Source organism: Mauremys mutica, chromosome 4 (genome assembly GCF_020497125.1).
Source record: "Mauremys mutica isolate MM-2020 ecotype Southern chromosome 4, ASM2049712v1, whole genome shotgun sequence".
Classification (NCBI taxonomy): domain Eukaryota; kingdom Metazoa; phylum Chordata; order Testudines; family Geoemydidae; genus Mauremys; species Mauremys mutica.
The window spans coordinates 163986148-164005651 of record NC_059075.1 but is presented as its reverse complement, the minus strand read 5'-3'; the positions used below and the strand labels follow the sequence as shown (position 1 = coordinate 164005651).

Sequence of the window (19504 nt, the reverse complement as noted above, 5' to 3'; positions counted from 1 at the left end):
GGATCGGGGCCCTAGTGAAGGTGCTCTGTGGCTTAGAGGTTTTTAAGATCAGGCTTGACAAAGCCCTGGCTAGGATGATTTAGTTGGAGATTGGTCCTGCTTTGAGCAGGGGGTGGGACTAGATGACCTCCTGAGGTCCCTTCCAACCCTGAGATTCTATGATGGTTGACAGTTCCACTGGTGATCACTGTAGGCACTGCCAGCCAATCAATTAGGACTGGTCAAAAAGAAAAAAAACCCAAAACCCTGGGTATTTTTTCCATGAAAAATCTTGAGTGAAATGAAAAATGTTCGTTTCGTTTGGAAATTTTTCCAGATTTTTCAACAAAAGGATTTGAACCATTTTTTATTATTTTTATTTTTATTCACATCACGCACAGAATTGAAATGGGAAAACAGTTGGTGTAGGTGTTCCCCTCCGTTCTCTGCTGTCTCCTCCCCTTCAGTTCTCCACTGGAGAGAAAGGAGCGTCACGCCCCCAGACTGATTCTTAATTAGAATCAAACATTTTCATTTCAAATCCTTTGGTCGGAAAAAAAAAATCGGAAAATTTCAAACATGAAACTGTTTCACAAAACTGTTTGGCTTTGTCCAAAAAGCCATTTGTCCTCCCAGACCAGCTAGTATCCAGCACCCTTTTGATCTATCTTAGTGGCGCACGTCAGCTGACAGCGGAGTACTCCACAGCTAACTGTCCTAGCGTCAGCTGGCCTGAAATGGAGATCATTCCCCAGAGCCCTCGTCCCAATGGAAATGGGATCTCATGTATTTCACCCGCCCACACTAGACACATCAGTCTTCCTACACTGAAGGCTGAGGCTCCTTCAAATGAGAACACTTCACCCCATGTGGGGTGACCTTTATAAGAAGGTTAGGAGGAGCCACTACATTAAAATATGCATTAGTTCGGAATGTACCATAACATCACATCCAGATATAGTCAGGCACTTTGTGCAATTTATCTCTTTTCAGTCTCCTTTCCTTCTCCACTAGGAACACACAGTTAATCAACATTATAATGAGCACAAAGTCTCTGCCTGAGAGACGGCCAGGTAGTGGAGAGCTTTGATTAAAGGTCACAGATTCACACCTGAGGTGAGTGCTGATGTCATAAAGACTAAAAAAATACATTAAAATAATGTTAAAGGCCTGACTGCAGCCTGGGAAATTCAGTCCCCGTGCTCCATTGCATCCAGGTGGCACGGGGGAGAAGAAACATATGGCATCAAGGCTGGCTTGCCTTCATATTGCCCCAGAGTAAATCTCCTTGCGTGAATTTCTTTACCTAGAAGAGGCCTGCTCCAATGCTTTGTGTTGATGTCAGTGGACCTCGGACTTAAGACCTTAGGCCCTGATTCAGCAAAAAATTTAAGCACATGCTTAACTTTAAGCACGTGAATCGTCCCATTGACCTCGGAGGGACTGGCATCCTTCGGGTGGAGTACGTGCTGATGCAGGAGAGTGATAAAGACACATCTGGGAGGGAGGCACCCATCTCTCATTGACTTCCAATGGGAGTTGGGACCCAGCTGCCCTCTCTGCCTATGACAAATCTCCCCCCAGGTGCTTTGCTGAACTGGAGCCTTAATGAGGTAATTTCTCATCTCACGGAACAACCAGTGGAGGTGCAGCTAGAACTGGGATTACTGGGCCTCACCCCTATGCATAACGATAGGGGGCCTGATCCAAAATCCACTGGAGTCACTATGACTCCATTGAGCTTTGGCTTAGGGCCAAGGGGCAGGGACGCTACCGAGGATGTAATACAGTCATGACATGCGGTAGTGCTACTCAGAGATTGGACTTTTCATTCTTAGCCCTGGTCACCTGACATGGGTAATAAAAAGTCACCAATCACATAATTGAGTTAATGAGTCTTCACTTACCCAATGGCTATCATTACCTCTTCTTTCTCTCGCTCTCCTCCTGCACTCTCAGGACCATCGGGTGTCCACCAATTTCCGCCCTTTATTTCAGCTTTGCGCTGGTCTGTGCCGGCTTCCGAGTGTCATGTTGATGGAGGTGGCGTCTTTCTCAATGGTTCTGCGTAATGTTTCTCTAGGCTGCCCTCTTTTTCCTCTCCCCAGGTGGTCTCCACATTATCACTTGACATGAAAGTCAGTTTGGTGGCCTCCTTAAAGCTGTGAAGATCAGGTAGATAATGTTTTAAAAGGACCAAAAAGGACCATAGCTACTTTTCTTCTATGATGCTGTGGGCTATGACATTGCAAAGCCCCCTGATGTTATGGAAGCTGCTACAGAAATCAAATCATTATCTAGCATGCGAGTAAGGACTAAAACCATGTAAAAAGTGCAGCTGCTGGTCTGACTTCTCGGCCAGACAATCAGCTCACACACCCTGGAAGCTTGAGGCTGAATTAAACATCTAATTACATGTTATTAGAGCTGCAAAGGCTATTGATTAATGGCCATAAAGGTCACTATCCAGTGCCCACTGAAGTCAGTGGGAGTCTTTCCACCTAACAGGCACTGGATTCAGACCCAAATTATCCAGTGCCAATTAGGAAAAAAGAGTAGTTGATAGAGGAAGGCTTGTCCAGGCAAGTAGAGCCCTAGACTATGACTCAGGAGACCCTTGTTCAAGTCCCTGCTCTGCCACAGACTTCCTGGGTGAGTTTGGGCAAGGGTGGCAGTATGGCCTAGTGGACAGAGCACCAGACTGGGACTCAGGTGATCTGGCTTCTATCTTCCGCTTTGCTGCTGGGTGACCTCAGCTAAATCCCTGTGTCTCATTTTTTCCACCTGTAAAATGGGAACAACGATGCTTCCTTCCTTTGTAAAGCCGCTTTCTAAGAGCTACTTATTATTATTTAATCTCTCTGGTCCAGATCCTGAAAGGTATTTAGGTTCCTAACTAAGCTGGGATCCTAAATACCTTTGAGGATCTAGGCCTCAGTTCCCCATCTGTAAAATGATAAAAGCACTGCCCTGCTGCCAGGTTGTGAAGTGCTCACACACTACGATGGTGGGAGCCATACAGGTACTGGCGATAAAGAAATAATGGCCCACTTTCCTCCTGAGTGATAGAAGCGTGAAAAACTCCTACCGCCCGATGAGAGGGCTCAGTCTAGTTCATTGCATTATGACCAGTTCCCCAACAGCCAGGCTTAGTCACTAGCCTAGATAAGTCACCAGTCTGTTCCAAGGTGGCGTTTCCTTTCCAAGCCACTCAGGTCGAAACTAAAATAAATGAAAGCTCTGGACGGCCTTTGGGGTCCGAACACTTGAGAGTGTTTCAAAATCATTTAAAATTAAATTAAAAGAGCAGCTATTCCTTCGTGTCCTTTCCCTGGGTCAGAGCTCACCTGCGGGAGGCTAATTTCGTTAACGAGTTTCCCCAGATGAACTGTTGGATATTATACTCCAGCATCAAAATACTTGTCAGCCTAGCAGGTCAGGCTTTTTTTTTTCCCCTCCTGCCTAATTGATATGATACGAAATAACGTAGGATACGTTTACAGATGCCTTCTTAGACTTTTTTGGGAGGTAGAGCGACTGCTTTCAGTGAGCCACAAAGTTTGGAGCTCAGATTTTAACCTCCACCCCACCCCACCCCACACTTTGGGCCTTTCCCTGGATTAAATATTAGCTGGTTTCACAATCACGTTTCCCCAGACGCTCGCAAGCTGCACTGTTTGGACCCAGGTGACGACAGACACCTGCCTCGAAGGTTCTGGGGTTGTTCAGAGCTACATCGCTTCAGCCCACGATCAAAACAGGTGCCAGCTGCATCTAGATTCAGAACCCACAGACGTCTGGGGGGATGGAGGTTCCCATCCATGCACTACGGAACCAAGCCAGCCAAACACTTACGTGCCCACTTAACTGTAAGCATGTGAATAATCCCACTGAAGGCATGAGGATGATTCACACGCTTCAATTAAGCATGTACTTAAGTGCTTTGCTAGCCCAGGCCCAAGCCAATAGCAGAGCCAAGAGCTGGCCTCGGAAGAATGGTCATGGGGTTAGCCCGCTGATTGGGGATTTGGGTTCAGTTCCAAAGAGACATTAAGGGATTTGCTGGAGAAAGGTTAAGTAAGGGGGTGCCCACAATTGCCAGTGCAGAGTGAAGGTCAGATTGTAGCAAACCCAGGCTAGCTAGCGGAGCTAACCATAGTGGTGAAGACCTAGCAGCACGAGCTTCGGTGCACGCTAGCAAACTGAATATGTACCCAGAACCCCTGGCGCGCCATCACATCTTCACTACCGTTGTGACCCGGTCTAGCTAGGTTAAAGCTAGCTCTGGTATACCTACCTGTGCTACAGTCACACCTGCACTTCGCAGGGTACACTAGGGTGACCAGATGTCCCAATTTTATAAGGACAGTCCTGATATTTGGGGCTTTTTCTTATATAGGCACCTATTACCCCCCATCCCCTGTCCTGATTTTTCACACTTGCTATCTGGTCCTGCTAGAGTAGATGTACCCTGAATGTGGGGCTGCAGCTAGTTACCTGGGGATTGGATTGTCACTGCCTGATCGGGGCTTCTTTCCCAGGAGGTGTATTTTATAGGGCCTGGGGCTGTGTGACACTCCTGGAATGCTAAAGTGCTGTCATCAAAGACCCATGTGACTTCTCTCAGAGATCCGATCACCACGCCTCCTGCCCCTCTGTGCCTTTGAGGCAACAAAAACAGCAATAAATAACCACCATCGGGGGGGGGGGGTGGCATTTAAAAAAAACAACACAGATTGCCAGACCGGATGCGCTATTTAGCCCAGGATCCAGTGGCCAGCACTAGATGCTTCAGAGGAAGGTGCAGGTAACCACACAGTTGGCAGATGTGGGATAATAGCCCCACAGAGAAATCTGCTCCTCATCCTTTAGTAGTTACAGCTTGGTTGATGCCCTGAAGCAGTCTAGGTTTTAAGGGGTGTGTGGGCCTATGCTGGCTCTCTGCCCAGGGTGAATTTCCCCCAGGGAAAGCAGAGATGTCCTGCATCCCAACGGGTTTCAGAGCAGAAAGGGGAGCTGAATTTATGCTGGTACACCCTAGCTCACATGAGTTTGGAGGGCTGCCAGTTACGGGGGGAAACCCCCCTTTTCTTTGCTAGTAAGCTAAGCAAACTTGATCAGAAATTCATCCAGAGATGACAGTCAGAGAACCCTGTGGTGCCATTTTCACAGTCACATCTCAGAGCAGAGCCACACTCTAAGCCCCGGAGGCAACACGAGCTTTGAGGGGGCGATGAAGGTGGGGCCATTAAGGGGCTGCCTCTGCTCCACCCGCAGGGGAGGATTTTCAGAAGTGCTCAGCACTGGCCTAACTTTGCTCCCCCTGGAGTCCAACTCCCAATGACTGAGATGGGAGCAAATTGCCACCTCGCTGGGATGTCTGCAGACTCCACGGGTGAGGGACTGAGAGTGGCTCCCTTCCCTGATCTTGCCCTGGGGAAGGATGAGCTCAAGGGAACCCTCGTCAATATTGACTGTGGGTGCTCCCATGGAGAACCAGTGTCTATAAGGGGAAACGCTTCTGTGCCAGAGACGCCCAGCTGCATGCCTGCCTCCATGCCAGATGCTGGGCAGAGAAGGGAGGGGTGGGCATACCTCAGAGAGAAGAAGCTCAAAGCACAATTAGGAAACATGCTTTCCTTCCGTTCCCCAGCTCTCCTTTGATCTCCTCTCCTCTGGTTTTTAGAGGAGGGTGTTTTTCCCTTTGTGTCGCTGCTTCCCTAATTCTTCCCCTCTTAATTTCTCCCCACTGACTTTAATTAGGGCCTCATTAGTCCTCTCTCCAACCTGGCAAGCACTTTATAAAAGAAACCCTCTCCTTCTGCCACTGTTTGCTTCCCAAGGTTCGCCCACGACTTCCACGCACACAAGCTGCTCCAGTTCCAAGTGTTCCAGACAGCAAAGACAGGTCTCTGCAGCTAGCACCAGCAGCCACTGCACAGATGAGAACCGTTCGTGATGGGGCTAAGAAGGGGTCTTGCCCCTGGAGATGCAGCAACTCACTGCAAAGCCTATTCTTTGCTTGCTGGTGCCCGCACTCTGAGCTTGAATGAGCATAGTGTTGGGCCCTCAGTGCAAATGAAAGTGTTATCCCTTTCTGACCCGAGCAGTTAGCCCAAATGGGGTGCTGAGGGTTGTTTCCGGTAGGAGGAGAAATTGATGAGGGAGTCAGCTTTCTTTGATCCAATGCTGATTATTTACAGAGAATGTACAAAGTCCTATTTCCTTGAACGTAGGAGGAATCAAACAACAGGAGACAGTTTCTTTGCTTGCAGTTCTGAATCCAAGACTGTCTCTAGCCAACACCTAGCGCAAAAGCTTTTCTCAGGGCCACACTCAGAGTACTTGTACAGGGGCTTTTTGGCCCCTGCTCTCTTGTATTATCGCCTGCTTCTGTCTCTGCCCTCTGGCCTTTCCATCTCTCTTGCACAGACAACACAAACCCACACAGAACAATAGCCAGCGAAACCCCTCCAATGCACCTGTGTTTTGGGTGGAGGCTGCTATTGTTTCAGCTATCCGGTTCCATAAAGTAAGAAACAATTAAGTTCCAACTGTCTTAAATGAAGGGCAGCAGTTACACACACCCCGCCCCCCCTTCCCAGTCCAATAAGGGTCAGTCCAACACATAACAAGGCCACTCTAGTGGAGACAGCTGTCCAGATCCTGCCAGCTTACTAAGGCATCTGCTAGTTCATGTCCTCCCCGTGCTCATCTACCCAGCAATCTTGGCACTGCTATTTGGGGAGGGGCTGCCGCATTACTTTTCCCCACTGAGAGCTGCACGGACTGCGATCAGCGTGATGGGTTATGTATGCAGCAAGCATTTCTCTGAGCAGGGATCAGTTCAGTGCTGCTGCTGGCCTCCCACCAGGGGCAGCATTAACCAGGCCAAAGCCCTGTTGGTACCAGGTTAGATGGGAACTGATTGAGGGAGGGAGATATGGGAGGGCACGGAAGTGCATGCAGCATCACGAGAGTGGGGAAAGGCTGGTGAGCCCATGATCCATTCCCCAATGGGTACAGGACAGCTTCCTACAGCCCAGGATACCTCTGATGGTTGCGAGTCAGGACACCTGAGTTCTAGTCTCACCTCTGGTGGGAGTATAGTCTAGTGCGTAGAGCAAAAAGGGAATCAGGAGTCTGGGATCTATTCCCAGCTCTGCCACTGATTTGCTCTGTGATGTTAGGCAACTCACTCAGATCAAAAGCAGCCACTGACTTTGGCTGCCTCAATTACTGGGAGCAACTCAAGACACCTCCAGCCATATTTTCAGAGGTGCTGAGTCCCCCCCCCCAAAAAAGTCCAGCTGAAGTCAAGAAGAGATGCAGATACTTATCATCTCTAAGGATCAGGCCAATAACTTCTCTGTGCCTCAGTTTCCCCATCAGTAAAATAAGGCTAGTCCTGCCTACTTCAGGTGGAAGGCACAATAGGAAGGTCAAGGATCACCATCGCAGTCTGGGGCCCAGGCTGCATAACTCCTGAAGCGTGCAGGAAAATCATTAGCACTGCCTCTTGCAAAATCACTAGAGCCCTCAGTGTTTTCAAGGCAGGTTGTGTCTGCATCTCGTGCCCACTCATGCAAGGTGCCTGGGAGTTGAGTGGTTTTGGCACTGTGTTGTAGCATTAGGTCCCATCCTAGCAGCACTAATAACGCTGACTTGTGCCCCGGCTCCTTTTCAACTCTGTTCCAGCTCCCTTCCCGATGAATGTGATCAGGGGCTTTATGAAGATAGTCTCTCCCTGCTTTGTGGCTCCACTGGACAAGAGTCAATAATTGTAAGCTGGAGAGCTTATCAGAGGCGCCTTCCCCTGCATACAAATCTCATTAAAAGAAGGCCCGGTGTCAGTAAACAGTTTTATTACTGACTATTTATATTGGTTTCCCTTTATCCCCTCTCAGATCAGCTGGTAAATTACCTGCCTGAGCGCTATTCATTCAGGAGTCCTCATAGTTAACAAACTAGTCACAGGCGCTGCTGTGGCGGAAAACATGTATCGATTTCCCTCAAATCAAAGGAGAGGGCTGAGAAGGTGTATGTGTAGCGGGGGTTAAAACTGGAGCTGCCTGTGGTAATGAACTAGCTCCTGTCACTGTGTTTGAACGGAATCTGTGGCACTAGATGGAGGGGCAGGAGGTTGGTGCCTGTTCTCCATCGGTGCCAGGGATGAGATGGATGCCCCGTCACCTTCTCCGTCCAGATCCAGGTCCCAATATGGGGGGGGGTGTTCAGACCTGAAGGATTGGTCCAGCCCATTATAAAGACAGGAGTCAATTCGGATCCAGATCCAGGTCCCAATTTGGGGGGTGTTCAGACCCAGAGGATTGGTCCAGCCCATTATAAAGACAGGAGTCAATTCGGATACAGATCCAGATCCCAATTTGGGGGGTGTTCAGACCTGGAGGATTGGTCCAGCCCATTATAAAGATAGGAGTCAATTTGGATCCATATCCAGGTTTCTGGGGCGGGGGGGGGGGGAAGGGGAGCTAGGGACTGGGCCAGGAGTTTTGTTCAAGCCCATCTCCAGTTTTGTACTTTTCTCTCTCATACCCCTTGTTTTCTGGGAACCAAGGCCTTATGTCCCATCAAGACCTAAGTCAGGTAGATGTGGTGAGCATGTGGGGTCTCAGCCAAGAGGCCCTGACATTCGGGACCCTAGAATACTCTGCCTCCCCCTGCACCGTGCAGCAGACCCAAGCAGTCTGGAGCTCTCAGCTACAAAAAGAAACCACAGAAGTGCCCCAGAAGTGGTCACACAGCAGCCATCCCCCCACAGCCAGAGAGCTGGACTAGACAGGTATTGCTGCAGGCTCGCCGCGTCTCCCCCTGCGCGAGGCCTGGGCACCACAACAGAAGCCCCAGCTGGCCCAGGAGAGGGCCGGGCACCCCGGCAGCCACCCACCACAGCTGTGCCAGAGGGGCCTGTTGCCAAGCGCCACAGCCACCCCAGGGGGTGAGCTGGGCATCCCAGCAACATCATCCCCCCCCCCCCCCAGCGCTGGGCATCCCACTACCTCCCCCTGAGCAGCCCAGCCCCCCCCCCCCCCCAGCGCTGGGCATCCCGCTACCTCCCCCTGAGCAGCCCATCCCCCCCCAGCGCTGGGCAACCCGCTACCTCCCCCTGGGCACCCCCGCCAGGCCCCAGCGCCGGGCACCGCAGCCCCAAGCGGCTCACCCCCGCCAGGCTGCATCCCAGCCGCGGGCTCCCCCTCTGGCCGGGCTGGAGCAGAGAAGCGCTGCGTGCGGGCCCGGGCCTTGCCCCCGGGCTCAGGGGGCGCCTCCCCCCCGCTCCCAGCCGGACCCGGCGAGGCTGCAGCAGCTCAGGCCGGCGGCTGCGGGAGGCGCGGCAGCGCGGGCCCTTCCCGGTGGAGGGGGGGGGGGAGCTCGGGCTCCCGGGAGCCGCCGCCGCCGCGCGCCGAGAAACTTTCCCCTGCGCCGGGACCCCGCCCCCGGGTAGCGGCTCCGCGGGGGGGGAGGGGGCAGCCCCGGCTGCACGGACCGCTGGCGGGGGGGCTCCTTGCACGGCCGGGGCGGAGGGGGGAGACGGAGGCTCTGCCAGAGCCGCCCGCGGGGGATGCTCGGAGGAGGGAGAAGCGGCCGCGGGTCCCCCCGCAGCTGGCTGCAGAGACGCCGCCGCTCCTAGCCGTGGGGCGCGGGGTTGCAGCAGCACTGGGGGAGGGGGTTGCAGTCCGCAGGCTGCAGCGAGCTGACACCCCAAGAGAGGGGAGCAGTGGGGGGGTTGTGGGAAGTCTCAGCTTGCGGGGGGGGCACCTACCGGGGCTGATCCCCCCCCCATTCCGGCTGCGCTTCCTGGGATTCCCCTGCCGCTTGCTGAGCTGAGTCGAGCCGGGATGGCGGGGGCTGTTTGCTCCTGGGTACCCGCCACAGGTTAGCGAGCCTAGTCCCGGGCAGCGAGCTTGGCGCCCCCCCCCCCCCCGCTCCCCGGGAAGGGCCACCCGCCCAGCGGAGCAAGTCAGCTTGCCAAGGTGCAGGGGGGGGGGGGCTGCTACCCCTCCCCATCCGTATCATGAATCCTCCTGCCGCCCGCCTCGCTCCCTGCCCAGCTGCGGGAGGGAAGCGCAGAGTTGCTGCGTGTGGTGCCGGGGAGAGAATTACCGCCTGGCTTTCGCCTGGCAAACTGCATCAAGCCGCGGGGAAATATTAGCCGCCGCTCTGCGGGCTGAATGCAAAGGAGCTGCCCAGGGATCCGGGCTCCCTCCAGCCCCCGCCCGGGCAGCAGAGGCGTTTTCGCTGGAGCCCTGGCCCCCAAAGAGAAGCCGGGTGGACCGGCTGCATCTTCTGGATACTTTCGGGTTTCAGCCGCTGGAAGAAACTGGGCTTTAGACAAATCCAACCCGCTGAGGGGGAGAGTCTGACCCCGCCTGGCCCAGGAGCACAGGACGGTGCAGGCAGCTGTGACAAGGAGCCACCCTCGAGAGGGGCAGATCCCCCCCTCCTCCGCGCGTGGGGTCCGCCTGCAAGGCTGGGATGCAGTGACCCAGGTACTAAAGGAACCAGTCTGTGCGCCTGGAGCTGCAGCTCTCCTGCCTGGCTGGAGCTGGGGGCTCCCTGGCTGCAGCCTTCCTCCTGCTCAGAGGGGCTGGAATTAGGGGGGCTGCCGCCCCTCCTCCCCCGGCTTGACGTGGTTTCCATCACATCCAGGGTTTACAGTTTGGTTCAACAGCTCTCAGCACCCCCACTGTACAAATGGTTCCAGCACCCCTGCTCCTGCTCCTGCTTCTCCTCTGAAGGGAATGCAGCTGCTCCCCAGCCATGCTGGGCTGCCCTGTGCCAGGTGGAGACGTCCCTGGTAGTTGGATTTAGAGGGGACCAGGACTTCCTGCAGCGTGAGAGGGGGGCCCAGCCCTGCCTCCCCACCCCCCTCCCAGCCCACTCAGGATGCTGGCCGGCTGGAGAGAGATCTCTGCAGGGATTGGTGCCACGCTTTGCTGCCTCCTCTTCTTCTGGCTCTTGTATTCTCATCCGCCTAAGGAAGGTAACGTCTCCGCTGTATCATATGCCTGCCAAGGCTGCTGGCTTGTGCCAGCTGGGGCAGGGGGAGTTTTAAAGGGGTTGTGTCGCCTTCCGCCATATGCCACCCCCGAGAGCCTGCATCAGAGCCATCTGGTGCCATGCAACCTGCACGGATCCCCCCCCTCTTTGGGATTTCGCATAGCAGAGTTAGCATCTCCTTCTGTAAGGGCTGGGGGCAAACTTTCCAGCCAGGGCTCCCCAAGAAGAGGTTCAGTCTCCCATTGGGCTCAGTCTTTGGCTGCCAGGTGCCTGGCCAGAACCCTGGACTGGTTTTCAATTTGAGAGGTGCTGGCCTGCAGTAGGGGGAGGATTCACCTCTTTGTGAACTGGGGGTCTGAGGGCCTGATAAGCCTTGCGAGCTGAGCCATTCAGCAAGGAAACTGGGGCTGCCCTTCCTTCCCGAGGATGCTGAGCCTGCGTGTTGCACTGGGTCAAATGGGGCTAGGTCAGAGCTGGCCCAAGAGATGGGGCTGCCTCTCCTCCCTGTTACCAGCTGATAAATCACATTAGAAAGAGCGTGAGATACAGTCAGTACTTTCCTAATGATTCCTCTCCATGTAAGGCGGTTGCGGTGTCATCCAGTGGGCAGGGAAGTGGTCTGTGCCATCATGAGTGGAGATGCGCCCATAAGACAATATCTCCCTGAAGATGTGGGGATACCCTGGGAAAAAGTTGACTCTAAGGTCTGAAGCACAGGACTGGGAGTTAGGAAGTCTGGGTTCAACCCTGGGCTCTGCCAGACTTCCTGTGGGACCATGGGCAAGTCACTTAGTCTCTCTGTGCCTTGGTTTCCCATCTGGAACTGGAGATCATTGTTTACTGAGGATTGTTTCTTAACAGGGGTAAAGCGCTTAGGTGAAAGGTGCTACAAAGTGCAAAATATTAGTGCCACGGGGGCTGGGGCTGTTATATTTACATGGGATAAATTAAAATAAGCTGCCTTGGGAATGAACTCTCTTTAATTGTACAGAGTCCCATATAGTGCGGATTGCAACTTGGGTTCCCAGGGTGACTCTTCTCCTAGACAAGGGGGGTGGGGTGGGGAGAGAGAAGTGAAAGTAGAACAGAGAAAGGAAAACTGCCAGGTTAAAAAACAAACAAGATCACTGTCAGTTTCCCTTTTCCTTCAAACTGGGGGGTGCTGTATGTTGCCAGTGACTGAACTTTGTCTAGTTCAGTGTCCCACTTTCCAGTGTTGTCCCAGCTGGTTTCCAGAAGGCGTCTTGGGGATGGCCAGACATCTATATTGGATGAGAGCTGGAATCTCTCTCTCGTCTTTTGATGGTATCTCATGCAGTACTGATCCTTTTTATAGCTGAAATGAAATTCACTTCCAGCACTGCTTGGTCTGTCTCCCAATTGCTGCCAACATGGGGGAGGAGGGTTTCACACATGACCCAAGGAAAGACAGTGGGAAACTGGAAGAGAAGCTGTTAAAACGGCATGGAAATTGGGGTGAAAAATGGCTGAGAACACTCCCCTTTTGTGGGGCTCAATCCTGTGGGGGTGCTGTGCCCCTTGACCTAGGGAGGTGGTGGAATCTCCATCCTTAGAGGTTTTTAAGGCCCGTCTGGACAAAGCCCTGGCTGGGATGATTTAGTTGGGGATTGGCCCTGCTTCGAGCAGGGGGTTGGACTAGATGACCTCCTGAGGTCCCTTCCAGCCCTGATATTCTATGATTCCAGCATGAATTGAGGTTGCTTGGCACCTCAAAGGACAGGCCCCATGCTACGTAACTGAGTTGCCATTCAATCTTCTCCTCCGCTTTCTTGCTGCTAATTTGCCGCGTGACTGCCAGGGCTGGCAGCAACCTGAACGAACCGTGCCAAGACGCTTGCTCGCCCCCTGAATCGGCACCGTTACGCTGAGCGCTTCAGCGAGTCGCCGCGTCTCCCTCGCCTCCAGAGGCTGTGCTTGCAAATGAGGACGTGAGAGGAGCGTTGCTGAGCCATGTGGATCCATACATAATGCCACAATTACCAACTGTAACTAAACATTTGTGCAATCATTCAAATGATGCAGCATTACTCAGCCAAGCAAGAGACAAGTTCAAGCCTGGCCTCAGGCATGGAAGAGGGTAGAACTGCTAAAGCATCAGCTGGATTGGCAGAGCTATAAGATAGGACAGTTAGAGGGTGCAATGCTCCTGACTCCATAGCGCCCCCTGCTGGGCAATTTGTAAAGCCTTGTTAGAGGTAAGGGACGGCAGCAGATTGCAAATGTCAGAGGAAAGGAACCCCCGTGTCTTTCTGATGTAAGATATTAAACCAGAAAGCCCTGCTTAGCAAATGGGTAGAGAGAAGGCCTAGTCAGAGAGGTGCAGATTGAACCAGGAAATCCTAAATTCAAACTTCAGCTCTGCCATTAACTCGCTGGGTGGGTTTAAGCAAATCATGTGACCTTTCTGGGCCAAATTTCTGCTCTGAGTGACACTGATGTAAATCCAGAGTAAATTCAGTGGAGTCACTCCTGATTCACAGTGGAGTAAGTGAGAATTTGGCACACGTGTGTTTTAGTTGCTCCAATGGGGACAGTTGCACTTAACTACATCAGATGTGGGTTGGGCGGATTAATTGGTTAATGTTCTCTAGGCAAGTGCAAAGTATAATGCTCAAATGTGTGTGCGGGTGGCCGGGTGGATGGGTGCATGCCTGTGTCCTGGTGGAGGGGGAAGTGATTTCCAGTAATTTCAAGGGGGAGTTCTGATTTAAAAACCAGTGGTTCAAAAAGACCCCCTCTCTCTCTGGCTGGGTACCTGGAGAGCATAGAATTTGAATGGCTCTGAGCAAATTTTGAAATTACTGCTCCCTTGAAGCAAACGAGCAGAGAAATTTCAGAGAGACCCTAATGTTTTCAGAGCCGTGGTTCTCAGTGCCCTTGCCCTGCTCGAGAGTTTCTTCTCACTCTGCTTATGATGGAATAAAACAACTCAAAGCAGTTCTCTTGCCTTCCTAGGGGTGTGCAGTTGTGTAGGAATGCACAGCTGGCAGTGCCTGCTCCTTTAGAAGGAGGATTTAGTTTGGATCCATATTAGATGCTTTCCAAGCTGCCATCATTCTTGTGCTGGAGCATTTTGCAACGTGTGACTCATACAGTCTCCTCTGGACATTATTGAAATTGCCCATCATCCAAATGGCCACAGCTAATTGGCAGTGTATGTGTGGGCAGGGAGAATGGTGAATCCCCCTGGTGCAGATCCCAGAGGCGCCCAAGGCATATCCCAAACCAAACCATAATCCCTGCTGAATCAATGGCAAATCTCCCATTGATTTAATTGGAACCAGTATTTGGCCTAGGGATGCCTGGCTGTGGGCAGCAAACAGCACTGGCTTCAAAGCTACCAAACACTAGGCCAAACATGGCTCACGCTGGAGCTGCCTATAAAACACTTGTGACTGCCTGTAGCAGACCATAGGGTCACTTCTTCAGCAGTGACCCTGCCTGCATTCAGCAGAGGCCGGGAATGATGGCCGAAGCCCCTAATACTCATCCACAGACTCCCTTTCTAACAGATTCTCCCGGTGACTGGTCCGTGCATTTTTTTAAATTTGGTAATGACGAGGGATTGTCAGTGTTATTGACCCATCACTTAGGAATGGTCCATGGGGTGCACATCTCAGCCCAGTGAATTTTTCCTGCTCCTGTCTCTCTCCCATCTCTTTCCATGTGGTGCTTTTCTCTGTCTAATACAGACTGATGCTCCTGAAGATGTCTCACTCACGTCACCTGAGGAGAGGAAAGGAGGAGAAAACGCCCTGTCTCTTCAGTGCTATTTTCAAGGGGCTGATTGCGAGAGGAGCTAGAAGCAGGAGCAAACAGAGATCTAGAGTTACATGCACTGGCTGTTTTAAATCTAGGAACACTTTGAATGCCAGGCACACAATTAATTTCAATGTAATGGGAGGGAGAGCAGCATGTTAAATAATTGCCCCGAGGAACAGAGGCTTTGGATTCATAACCAAGTACAAACTGGCATTTGGCAGTGTTGCCTCTGATGTGCATTTAAAACCCACATTGTCTCAGTTACCCAGGGACGAACTCCCCAGCTCTTCCACTTTAAATGCCAAGTTTAATAGCCTGGGTCCATTGAACTCAGCAGGTGTTTTGCCACTGACTTCTCCCAGGAGCCCCATTTCACCCCACATCTGTACTGAAAGCCTTTCACAGCACTGGGAACTGCATGTCCATAGCTCCCAGGGCTGGGTAGAAGGCTGGGTGTCCATCTCAGCCTCAGAAGCACAGATGGCAGGAGAGGCGCCCATAAGACCATCTCTCTGTTAAAGGGATCTGCAGATCAGGTTGCAAACTGGGAGCCCACTTTAGCCTCCTTGGGCTGGGAACCAAGTGTAAGGAACTGGGCATAAACTTGGCTTGAATAATGGTTCCAGCTAAACTGGTTTCTAAGCTGGTTTAGCTGATGGGAGTGGATGGAGTCAATTTGTGTCTGAAAACCATGCTAGCTAGTTATCCATCCATCCATGGCAGTCGCTCTAACACTTGAGCATCCAGGCAGTGGACAGAGAGACAGTCTGAGCCGGATGGCTTATTCCCTTGAGCAGGTGGCTGACCCAAAGAGACGCCGCTTCATGTCTTCAAGGCTCATCCTGAGCTCCAAGTAGAGTGAATTCCACAGTGCCTGACCCCGGCACGTTTCAACTGTGCCCAGCATTGAAACCAATCAGCCTGCAGTTCAGGGGAGAGGCAGGTGGAGCAGAGCACGGGCCCACAGCGGTTTCTGGCTAGCTGGTTAGAGGGACAGCTGGAGCATTTAAGAGAGTCAGGCCTGATCACATCACTCCAGAGTCTGCCCTGAGCGGCAGGCACTCGCTCTGTGGAAACGGTGGCTGCGCTGGTGAGACAGGCTGTCCAGGAATCCCGGCAGAGAGCCTGGCACAAAGTATAGCAGTGTAGGTTTTCTGCTGGCTTTCATCCAGAAGGAGCGCTGGGTGTGGCTGGAAGAGACCAGACAGCGAGTGCAATAAAACTCTCCAGGCCTTCCTCGCTCATCTTCACCGGAGTCCCTCCTGTTTTACTCCCCTGTTAGTGGGAGCAGGAGCCAGCTCAGTATTTGTCAGGACAACAGAGAAGCTCCAGCCAGCAGGCCTCACAAGAAGAACAAAGCAGCCGCATCCCACTTACTCAGCATGACTGCAGGCCGAAGCTGTTGCTGAAGAAAGAAGTGGCTATATTTTCAGATCAATAAAAAAAAAAAAAAAAGGACTAAGGATAAATACTGTGAGGTGTTCAGACACTATTGTTATGTGAGGCCAGATGAGGACCATAGATTTAAGGATCAAAGAAGTTCTGAAAGCTTTGTAATGTTTTGCCCTCCATTTGCTATGAATTAAGGGCCTGATTCTGTGATGTGGCAAATGCCCAACTCCCGTTCACTTGAGCGGGAGCTGAAGGTTATTTTTGAAGTGTAAACATACTTTAAAAATATTTTCAGTGTTTTTTTTATATTTCCTGATGACCCCGACCCATCAAATGCAGACCTGCTTTTGGGGCCAGAACTCAGCACCAGCGCTTGGAGGTGTTAAGATTTGACAGACTTCACTGGTTCGGTCCATTCCACAGACAGCCCATTTGGATCAGAGTTTACCTTTTGCTTTCTACACGCTCGGGAATTGAATCATAGAATCATAGAATATCAGGGTTGGAAGGAACCTCAGGAGGTCATCTAGTCCAACCCCCTGCTCGAAGCAGGACCAATCCCCAACTAAATCATCTCAGCCAGGACTTTGTCAAGCCAGACCTTAAAAACCTCTAAGGAAGGAGATTCCACCACCTCCCTAGGTAACCCATTCCAGTGCTTCACCACCCTCCTAGTGAAAAAGTTTTTCCTAATATCCAACCTACACCTCCCCCACTGCAACTTGAGACCATTGCTCCTTGTTCTGTCATCAGGTACCACTGAGAACATCCTAGATCCATCCTCTTTGGAACCCCCCTTTCAGGTAGTTGAAAGCAGCTATCAAATTCCCCCTCATTCTTCTCTTCTGCAGACTAAATAATCCCAATTGAGACCCATCTCTAGCTATCGTAGGTACTTACATGGCCAGCATCACCATAACATCCGACTGCCTCACACACTTTGAATGATCATACCTTGCTCTTCTGTAGCACTTTTCAACACTAGATCTCAAAGCGCATCACCATTTTTAATGTGTTTATCCTCACGCTCCCTGGGAGGTAGGGCAGTGCTACTATCCCCATTGTACAGCTGGGGAACTGAGGCACAGAGAAACTAAGACAACATAAGGATCAGAGCTTAACTCCCATTGAAATCAGTGGGAATTAGGTGCCTAAATACCTTTGAGGATCTGGGCCTAAGTGACTTGCCCAAGGTCCCAGGTGTCCCAGCCCTGACCACGGCACCTCCTCACTCCTCTTGATAGCTAGCTTCCCAAAGTTTAAAAAGTCCACCAGAAAACCTCACAACACCCTCCCCCCAAACAAACCATTTACTCATAGCAAAAAAATAAACCCACCGAATCTCCAAGTCCAGGCCAACAGACTCGGGCTCACGCTGCAGGGCTAAAAATAGCCATGTAGATGGTAGGCCCGGAGCCCCGGCTCCAAAACCCTCCCCGCTCACCTGGTTTCACAGCCCCAACTCCAGCCCGAGCCCAGACGTCTACGCAGCTATTTTTAGCCCCGCAGTGCCAGCCCCAGGAGCCGGAGTCGTTTGATCCGTGCTCTGAGAATCCTCGCCGCAGAGATGTTGTTGTTGGTTGTTTTGCTGTGTAGACGTGCCCAAATGAAGGGCATGCGCCTGGAATCCTTCCCCCACTGACTTCAGTGCTACGACTGTCATGAGGAATAAAGGACCGGGCCCTAATTAATCAAAACAAAGGCATAAAACAACATACTCCGAGGCAAGTCATACTGACGAATGCCATTCTAATAGAAACATCTTACCCACCCACATCTACTTACTCGGATAACAAATAGCTTACTCTGGGAGATCCAGATTGAATGTATATATTACAGGCCAAATAAACAGGAAAAGGCCTGCCAAATGCTTCCATATAAATCCCCATGATCTCATCTCTTTTCATCTGTGCAATTTGGAAAAATATGAAGGGAAGTAGCAAGTGTTTTTATCCAGCTAATAGGGTAAATGGCAAACAGGTGGGGTTTCTTTCATTTGAAGGAGCAGGACTGTCAGAAACAGAGAGATGCCACGGCTGCAGACTGTGCTTGGGATCACAGTAGAGCCGTTCGAATGACTCCCCCTCCTCCCCTTGATCAGGGGAGAGGCACCCTGCTTATGTTGTAAGCCACTCCCAGGCCCCATGGGACAGGAAAGGAGCTGGGGGAAGGTGCTCGGTGCCTGGCCAGGGGGGAGGTGAAAAGCCTTTTCTCTAGATTGGGCCATCTCCAGAGTTGTTCTGACTCAGGCTCTAGTTCCATGGAGGAACTGCTTCCACTGAACTCAGTAGGGACTGATGGACTTGGACCTCTGTAGGGTTTAGGTTTCCTTCCACCATCTAAAGTCCATGGGAGCATCAGGCTGGTAGCCCCTCTGAGAACCAGGCCCTAGCTGGCTCTGGCTGGGCTCCCAAGAAACAGAGGCATCCAAAAACCAGTGGCTTCTTTTGACTCTGTTGGCCCAGAACACACAGCAAGCCAGTGACAGAGCTGGGCATGGGACCCAGCCGCCCTGACTCCCACCTCCTGTTCTTGCTATGAGGGCTGCACCCTGAGTGCAGGTGCCCTGCCCTGGTGCTCTGACTGTGCAGTGGCTGCTGGATGTCCCCGTGTCTCGTTGCAGGGAAGGAGCTGGAGGTGGGGACGTGTGAGATTACGGCGCTGAACAGAGACCTCAGCCACCCCAGGAGGATGATCGCCCGGCAGACAGCACGCTGTGCCTGCAGGAGAGGCCAAGTTGCAGGCACAACGAGGGCAAAACCCGCCTGTGTGGATGGTAAGAGATCTCTGACTGCTCCAGAGCGCTACGGTCCAGGGCTATGGGGCTGCCTGTGGCTTCTTGGTTCTCATTCTTATGCACGCCATGGTCGCTTGGGACTTTATGATCCTCCTGCTCCCAGAGGGGCTGGAACTAGAGGTGAGGCAGCACCCCCTGGCTTGAAGCGGTTTCCATCACATGCAGGGTTTAGCGTTTAGTTCAATGGCTCTCAGCACCCCTGCCTGGCCCAGAAACACAGGCCTCTATCATCACTGGGAGCTGCTAACCGTACAGGTGACATGACACACAGTCAAACAGTCCTGGGTGGGGTCCATGGTGACACACACACACACGCCTGCTCATTGAGAACACTCATTGTCCAGCAACGTCCGGCTGTATCAGGGTTTATATCTGTTGGTTGCAACCCCCTAAGCATGGTGGGGGGGGTGCAAAGCTCTTTGGAAAATCTGGCCTGTTTGTGGGTGCCGAGCCCCTGAAAATCTGGCTCTGAACTCTTTGGGAAGTCCAGCTTCACAAGCGAACTCCTCTCCACTCCCAGGCACTGCACAATTG

The 19504-nt window shown here is 52.1% G+C and overlaps 1 protein-coding gene and 1 long non-coding RNA gene across 2 annotated transcripts in view; both read right to left on the bottom strand.

Moving 5' to 3' along the window:
• Positions 1–9281, bottom strand: part of LOC123369725 — a 46654-nt gene extending 37373 nt beyond the window's left edge. Inside the window, exons 1-2 of the long non-coding RNA XR_006579135.1 lie at positions 9161–9281; positions 1887–2141 (exon numbers count right to left, since the gene is read on the bottom strand). This is a non-coding gene — a long non-coding RNA (uncharacterized LOC123369725). The remainder of the gene's footprint in view (positions 1–1886; positions 2142–9160) is intronic.
• The window catches only part of LOC123369244 (maestro heat-like repeat-containing protein family member 7), a 710553-nt gene that overhangs the window by 266902 nt on the left and 424147 nt on the right, over positions 1–19504 (bottom strand). The window lies entirely within an intron of this gene.